At 39.4% G+C, this 6,869-nt stretch overlaps 1 pseudogene; it reads left to right on the forward strand.

Moving 5' to 3' along the window:
* The first annotated feature begins 1,039 nt into the window (after positions 1 to 1,039).
* Positions 1,040 to 3,900, forward strand: LOC116140620 (annotated as a pseudogene).
* Positions 3,901 to 6,869: the final 2,969 nt, after the last annotated feature.

The raw sequence follows: 6,869 nt of genomic DNA on the forward strand, positions 1-6,869 counted from the left end.
CAAGACCGAGGATTATCCCTGGAAATGGTTTGGTCAAATTTTGACAACGAGCTACTAGGTTGACAAGTCGATGAGTTATTTTCCTATATTTTCCGTATTTTTGCTTAAGTTTTCGATAAGGTATTGTGTGATCGCTTAAGTGATCTGTTTTGATTTTATGATACTTATCATATTGTTTTATTTTGATGCAGCACACTGACGAGGTTTTGGCATTTATGAGGTTGCGACAAAACACTGATGGTGATCATTTTTATCTGTACTGTGCCATAACTGATGTGTCCTTTGGCCAAAGCCTAGTAAGCGTACATGAGAAGTTAATGAAAAAGGCCAATGATAGAGGTGCAACAAGGGGAGGCAAGCGGAAAGAGTGGCTGCAGAGAGTATGATAGTGTCCTTGCTAACTATTGGTTTGATGAGAGGATGATGCAGTATGTGAGAGGGGAAAGGCCCCAATATGGTAAGAGTTGGGCAAACGTGAAAAGAGTATATTGCATCATGAACATCAAGGATATGCATTAGATAATCATCATCTAGCTACTAGAGGAGGGCTTGTTGCAGATCCTTGATTGCTACCCGACTAATTGTCGAGAGAGGCAGTTGGAGAAGGAGATACAACTGCTGTGTCCATTGGTCCCATGGCTATTGCGAGAGAGCAAGATGTTTCAGCACTTGGGCGATGAACTATGTGAAAGTGGCAAAACAAGCACGTTCCCGTCCCAACAAATGACGTGAGGAAAATTTTGTATAAAACTTACATAATACAATTGTTCTATAAGTTGATTGTAATACTAATGTCTTCCTTATATTGTAGTGCTGATTACAGGGTATATGCACTAAAATTTCTTGAGTTCGACATGACCAACACCCCTATGGACGGCTTGAATGACGATACAATGAGCAACTTTTGGGAGCACTTTGCTATTGAGTGTTTTTGCGGTCATATGGATCCATCGATTATTGTGGAAGGTATGCTTGTGATCACTAATCTATACCAGTTCTTTTATTTTTGTTGTTTTCATTATTAATACAAATTATGTTGATGGCTGTTAGGATTGTGAAGCACGCCATGGAAATTATCAACCTTTTGATTGACCAGAACCCAATCCAAGCCATTGTTGATGTTGTCATCAACAAGTATGGAAGTTGGATTTAGAGTTTTGTAGTTTATGTGAATTGCATTTTTTATATGGATAATTCGGTTGTCTTGAATTGGATAATTAGGTTGTCTTGAATTAGATAATTGGGTTGTGGTGTATTAAATTGATATTGTTGGAAGGGGTGCTATAGAAGAAGACAAAGAGGTTGCTACTGATGCTGATGCTGAAGGCGTGCTGGATAACTTTGGAGGATGGGGAAGTTGTTGAAGACAATGATGAAGAGGGAGGATGGAGGCTGTCGAGGCTGCTGTTATTTTGGGTTGGTATAGGGCATAGTTAATGTGTATAATGTTGTATTTTCTTGTAATTGACACATTTCAAATTTCTAAAAAAGCAATTGAGTATTTCTTTCCCTTTTTTGACTTTGAGTTTATTTAGTGATGTCGTTAAATGGAATTAATATGTATTGATGCAAATAGGTTGTCAAATTAAGGAGAAAAGATGGAATTAATATATGTTGATGCAAATAGGTTGTCAAATTGAGGAGAAAATACAAAATTAATATGAGTTGATGCAAATAGGTTGTCAAATTGGGAAGAAAATACACAATTAATATGCGTTGATGCAAATTGGTTGTCAAATTGAGGAGAAAATACATAATTAATATGTGTTGGCGCAAATAGGATGTCAAATTGAGGAGAAAAGATGGAATTAATATGTGTTGGTGCAATTAGGTTGTCAAATAGAGGAGAAAATATAGAATTACTTTGTGTCCACTACTAGAAAGACCTCCTTTCTTAATAGAATGAGTTAACGGATTTTCTTGACTGTTCTAAAAAACTACCAAAAATTTTAATTCTTGACAGATTCTTGATAGTTTATGAACTGTCAAGAATTTTAAATAATCCTTGACCTTTCTTATGATTCTTGACAGTTATTAACTATCAAGAATTTGGTCATAAATAAATTGTATGAATGCTTTTTTTGACAGTTATAGTCTCAATCCTTGACAGTTTTTTAACTGTCAAAGATTAAATTGAAAAAACAAAAATTAAAAATTTTACTATGGCACAAGTTTCCCGCCCATCAAAAGTTTCATTAAGACAAAATTTCTCACTAGAAAAAAAGTTACTAACTCATTTTTCATTAGCCCATTTTTCATTCTCTCACCCTAAATTATTTTCCCATTTTCCTTCTCCATACACTACAACAAAAATGGCCTAGACATCTTTCTGGTGACTTTCCTCTATTTTTCGACAACTTCTAGACATCCCAAGGGCCGGTCCATACTCCCTAAGGTCAGATCCAGCTTCACCAAGCTTGGTTGACTCGAAATCTCACCGGAAAAAACCATTTCACCATCGTGACTCTTCACCTTCCCAGCATGATTTCTCTCACTTTTGATGTCATTTCGTCTCTCAAGTCATATATTTGGACTCCTCCTGACCTGATCTACCTCTCATAAAGTTTTGGAGCATTTTCATCATCGGTCGCTGTCACTGGAATCCGCTGCTATTACTGGTGATGTTTCAACTTCCAGATGTTGTTATTAATTATGATGGACAAAACAAGAAGGAACATTCGTCTAATAAGTAAGCATCATGTTACTGCTCTTTCCCATATTGATTATCATGAAATGTAAGGTTCATTCTCTTATGAATATTTCTGATTTACTGCATTGATTACAATGACATTTGATGAGCTATGTTTGCAGTGATGTCATCTCAAGATTCTATGGGCATAGTCTTTTAGTGTTTGTCAAAAGGTATAGTTGACTTTCTTCTGAAACCAATTCACTCGAATGTGAACCAGTCGTGTCGCAAAGCCACAATTTTGAAGTCGTTGGTTGATATTCAACCGGAATGGAACATGCTTGGTCAAATTTCATTTTCGACTTTCTCCAAATTGTCGTTTAGTGTGTCGGAGCCTAAAGATTTGCTGCTTTGTGGATCTCTTGAGTACTACGACAAGTCGTATGATCACGTGACACCAAAGAATGAGCATAGACTGGAGAGATTCAAGTATAGAAATTTCTTCAAGGTGACTACAACTGATGATCCAGTGATTCGTAGACTAGCTAATGAAGATAAGGCTACTGTTTTTGCCACCAACGCCATTTTAGCTATGCTTATGTGCGTACCCAGGTCAGTTTGTTCGTGGGATATTGTAATTCAATGACTTGGCAATAAATTATTTTTTGATAAAAGAGATGGGTCACAGTTAGATTTATTATCAATGCATGAGACTTCTCAAGAACTGTTGCCTGAAGCTAAAGATGATATTAACTCGGCATATTCTTTCGGTGTTGAGGCTGCCTATATTAATCAGAACTTTTCACAGCAAGTTTTGGTGAGAGATGGGAACAAGTTGACCTTTGATGAGCCGAACCCATTCGCTAATGAAGGAGAGGAGGTGGCTTTAGTGGCTTATAGGTATAGCAAGTGGAAGCTTGTCGTTTGCTAATGAAAGAGAGGGGGTGGCTTCGGTTTCTTATAGTATAGGAGGTGGAAGTTTGATGATGATATGCATCTTGTTGCTTTGTGTGAGGTACAATGTTATGGATGTTAACAATCAGAGGTCATTTTTGACATTGAATGCACTTAATGAGTTTGATTCAAAATGTTCTGGTGTTGATTGGAGGCAGAAGTTAGAGACTCAGAGGGGTGCTGTTTTAGCCACTGAGTTGAAGAACAATGCAAATAAGTTGGCAAAGTGGACAACACAAGCTTTGTTGGAAAATGCTATTCTGATGAAATTGGGATATGTTTCGAGGGTTCACCCACGTGATCATTATAACTATTGATGCGTGATTTTGACTCCAACTAAATGCACGTGTGAAATGCTGAGCTGGTCCAGGAGACACACACGAATGGGGTAGTGAAAATGAGTAATAGGTGGAGAAACAAAGTTTTAAAGTGGTTTGGATGCTTAAGCAAACGACTCCTACATCCACTGATATTGTATTAATATGGAAGGTCAGGCTGCGTTCAGCGAGCTAGCTTGCGAGTGTTTACATAAGACAGAATAAGCTATTATAGAGAAAATTTAGCTATTACAGAGTAAAAAAGAGCCAATCCCCCAAACCGGAGAGGAGCTCTTTATTTATAGTACGGTGAATTGGAGTAATGATTACAGAATCCATAAAAAGGGGGCAGATATCGTACAAATCCTTCTTTGCGTCCCATTGCTCACCCACTCGAGTGATTTCCTCGTTTAGTACAGGGATTGGACACGTGGACGGCTTCCAACCTCTCGTCAGTCTGGCACCCACCCACCACACTGGTAGGAGCATGCTGCTCACGCTAGCATGAAATGTGGCTGCGTCTGAACGGCTGTAGGATCTGCCTATACTCTGACCATTTACGTTGACCAGGCTCTGCGTCAACCCTACTTTCTCAGGCATAACAGAGTCCCCTAGTTTTTTGTTGGAGTAGGTGCCCTAGAGCCAATCAATTATTGTAGAATTGACTCTTTGTAATAATGTTCATTAATCAATAAACGGCATTTTATTCTATATCACGTAAATCATTATTATTACAATATGTATTGATATATGTCCTTAGAATGGTAGAGCCGTGACGAGGGTATCAAGTGTTTCAAATCTTGATAGTGAGAACCCTATGAGCACATATGGTGGCCATTCTAGAAATGTTCGTAGCCCCAGTATTATTCTGAAGTAAGGGCACAGATAATATGGTAAGGAGTGTTGAACGACCCTGTCGAAAGGCAGTGACTGATCTCACTTGTCAAGGTTGTTTGGTGACAACCTGGTGCAACACATGGGTGCTTGTTGTAGGGGATTACATCGCAGCAAGTTCACTGGACTGACCCACCAGAGGATTCCATATGGATGGTAACCCCAGTGTCTATGGAACAAATCCTCTAACGAATGGTGGTGCATGTGATCGTTAGACTTGAGATCACCGGAGCGCCTTGTGCACCGATTGGTGTAGTTTGACACTAGCCTAATGCAGTTCTTTTCAGAGCTGTCAATACGGTGGTGATTGGCTGCATCAAGGAGTGTATCAAGACTATGGTGGATTGACAGAGGATTCATCACTCCCGGGTATGGGAGAAAGTTGTCTCATGCCGCAATTCAGTATATGACAATGACACTAAAACTGTGGCCACAGTGGGATTGAGTTGTTGCTCTATCCAGTTTATAATACAGGGTCATTTGTCCAGAAACTGAATAAATAATATCGAGAGTAACCGAAGGTTGACACTATTTCTATGCCTTCGTCTCGTCGAGATAACATATGATGAAAGGATCGAATTCTTACAAAAGAGAGTGGAATAGGGAGGCTACGGGGCTTCCCTACATATTGCAGGGTTGTCCACGGTGCAGCCAACCCTGCAATATGCAAGCAAGCCTTGAGCCCACAGCCCCTCCCCCACCCCCCCCCCCCCCACCACGCAACTCTCTTCTATGAAGTCCAGGGCATTAACCTGCCATAGCAGCCTCCATTGTCTCACGAACCTTTGGAAGACAAAAACAGCCACTCCCCCAATGCACTCCAACATGTTGCTTTGTTTGGTTTTTTGTTGTGATGATATGTAGGATATCGATGTGCAGTGTTCTAAAAGCATAAATTATTAGGATTATGGGCTTGAGATTTTAAATGATGTTGTGCCATACTTCCCATAAAGGGTTACCGTTATGTCTAGTTGGCAAGTGTTTAGGAAAATTAAAGATATTCTAGGTGGGCATCGGAAAGGGATGGAGTTGATTTAGAAACTCATGTTTTGGTCATTTGTGGGGTTGGGAGATAATTGGAGTAAGGCTTCTGGGGGTAGGGGGCATTATCTTTTGGTGCACTATGTTAAATGCAAAAAGAAGAATGAAATGTGGTGTTTGGTTGATGGAAAGCCGATTCGGTTTGGGATGATGGAATTCTGCTTAATGACGAGCCTAATTTTGGGCCATTTCCAGACGTAAAGTTCAAGAAAGGGAAAGAATAGCAAAGCTTCCAAAGCCTTTGCTAGAATGGTGTTCGCAAGCCAGCAGTTGTAACGCCCCACTTGAGGTACATAGTAAATTATGTTGTTATGATTGTTGGTCGCTTTGTTCTCATTTGAGCTTGTATGTTGTTATTTTCAGTTGGTTGGACCTTAGTTGGTTTGGTTGATTGTTTCCCTGATTTTGGTTGAGTTTAGTGAAGTTTGGAATTTCAGTCTTCGCCGCAGCAACGTTGGTTTGGTAATTGCGGTGTCGGCTCTGTATTTTTGCCGGGGCGACGGAACTATCTTTGCCGCGGGTGACAGATGACGAAAAGTATATTGAGGTTTCTAGAGAATTCTCGTAGGGTCAAAAGGACCTTTCTACCCTTAATTAGCAGGAAAAGTGGGGAGTGAATTGTAAGGAAATTTTATGGAGAATATGTTAGAGTGGGGTGTGATTGTAATGAATCAAAGGTCAAGGATGGAATTTTCAAGAAAGAGCAAGGGCAATATAGGAATGAATGAAGATATTTTGAGCTAAAAAGGGTTAAGTGTGGTAACCCTTCATTCATTCTTCTTCCACTGCCATACTCTTTCACCATTTCCTCTCAACTCTTCCTTCCATCTTTCAAGGATCTTGAGGGCTTTTAGTTGATCTTGGTAGAACATTAATCTAAGGCATCCTAAGGTAAGGATTTTTGCTTTAGATTTGAAGTTTTGCATATATTTGTACATTGAAGTCTCTATGGTTTATTGTTTAAAGGGTAGAGAAGAGACAAGCAATCTAAAGGAAAGGAAAGTGCTAGTAAGATCTCTCCATTACAAGGTAAG

The sequence above is a fragment of the Pistacia vera genome, unplaced genomic scaffold (genome assembly GCF_008641045.1).
Source record: "Pistacia vera cultivar Batoury unplaced genomic scaffold, PisVer_v2 Contig374, whole genome shotgun sequence".
NCBI lineage: Eukaryota > Viridiplantae > Streptophyta > Magnoliopsida > Sapindales > Anacardiaceae > Pistacia > Pistacia vera.